The 1,834-nt window shown below is 23.8% G+C and overlaps 1 protein-coding gene across 1 annotated transcript in view; it reads right to left on the reverse strand.

Annotated features, from left to right (window-relative positions):
* Nucleotides 930–1,834, reverse strand: part of LOC107637693 — an 11,002-nt gene continuing 10,097 nt past the window's right edge. The window contains exon 4 of the mRNA XM_021121049.1: nucleotides 930–1,219. The gene's annotated coding sequence lies outside the window, so the exon portion shown is untranslated. The remainder of the gene's footprint in view (nucleotides 1,220–1,834) is intronic.

Genomic DNA, 1,834 nt, shown 5'->3' on the forward strand with positions numbered 1-1,834 from the left:
GGATGGTCTAAAAGAAAAAAAAAAGAAGAATTCGAATTTGAGGTAGAAATTAGAGTTACTAATTCAAGAAATTGATTTATGTATACATAAATTAGAATAAATTAGTAATTTTATATTCATGTGGATTTAGCTGGTTTCATGGGGCGAGTATTTATGTCACCGTCTATTTCACATGGTCGAGTTCTCACCTGTGGAATTTTACGGATCCTCGTCTAGTCCCAAATCACGAGTAATTAACCCATTTCGACTGAATTTTTTATTATCCTTATTGCTAGTATTCGTTGGTTCGTGACATGAAGCTATTCTAACCACTCAATAAATTTTCATATAATCAAAATTCAAGCTATATTATCTATAATAAATTAATAATTTATAACAATATAAAAAAAGATATAAAAGTTTAATGTCTAATTTTATCTTCTCATTTTATCCTTACTACTATAATTCAAAAGTGTTCAGTTATTCTCTGAATTTGTACAAAAGTCACATTGTGTAGTAGTTATTATATCCAAAATTGTTACAAAAATCATGCATGTTGTCTAACAAATTTTATAATTACTAAAATTTATATATGAATATTTATTTATTCATTTTTAAGATTTTATTTTTTTTATTTTGAAAGTGTTGAATATTTTTTTATTTTATTTATAATATAAATAGTAACCTGTTATTTTATTTAATATTTCATAAATTTAGATTCAGATTTCTTTTATTTTTTTTGTCATGATTGAATTAAATAGTCCCATTAAATGATTGACAATTTTAATTTCTATTGTAATAACTATTTTCTCTTATTATAATATTGATTATCGTATTTGACATTTTTTATTTATATAATTTATACTAATATATAGTAATATTTTATTTTATATAATACTTAATAAATTAAAAGAAAAATGAGAGTTTAGTATCCAATTCTTTTTTTTTTTCATTCTACCCCTACCACTATAATCTAAAATAAAACGTGCTGCTATACAAAAATCATGTTCTGTACTACTCTTTTCCTTGATATATCTATGTATGAAAACAACCTATGTAATAATCGTAAGCTCATAACCTTCATAAAATATTCTCTCTTCTATTCAACAGTGGCCGCCATTTTCTTCTTTTCAACAGCTTGCCTCTACTTGATTGCCTAAAAACATCATATGCATCGCATATAGCTCCTCCCTTGTGTCGCTGCCTCATTAGCATTTATTTGTCCTTCTACATTGTATGTCTTGCACGGTGAATAAACATGTGTAAAATTTCTCTAAAAACAATATTGGATATTATTTATTTATATTTTTTTATTAAATTTATGCTGCAAATAGTAACATTTTATTTCATTTAATACCTAATAAATTTAGACTTTGATTTTCAAAAAATTCTCTTTAACATAGTTGAATTGAAATATTCTTATGATATAATTGGCAACTTTAATTTCTGTAATAATTGTCAATAGTGTCTTGCCAAACTTCATATTCATCAAGTAATATTTATAGTCTTTAATTTATCATCCCAAAAATTTAGTATAGTGCATATTTCGACCAACGTGTAATTTCAAGAAAAAAAACTAGATAAATAAATATTTATTTATTTATTTTTAGAAGTTTAATTTTGATGCTTGGCACTGTAAAATATTTTACATAGTCGTACAATCAAAACTGTTTTATTGGATGACCATTCACGTGATCAATGTAAAAAGTAGTTATTTTTGCTAATGTGACGTTATGTAATTTGATGCACGTATAAAATGATTTTACACTGACAGTGCATCAAAATTAAATTCTATTTTTAAAACTTTAATTTTTTTATTTTAAAAATGTTGGATATTTTTTATTTAATTTATGTT

The sequence above is a fragment of the Arachis ipaensis genome, chromosome B04, assembly GCF_000816755.2.
Source record: "Arachis ipaensis cultivar K30076 chromosome B04, Araip1.1, whole genome shotgun sequence".
Lineage (NCBI taxonomy): Eukaryota > Viridiplantae > Streptophyta > Magnoliopsida > Fabales > Fabaceae > Arachis > Arachis ipaensis.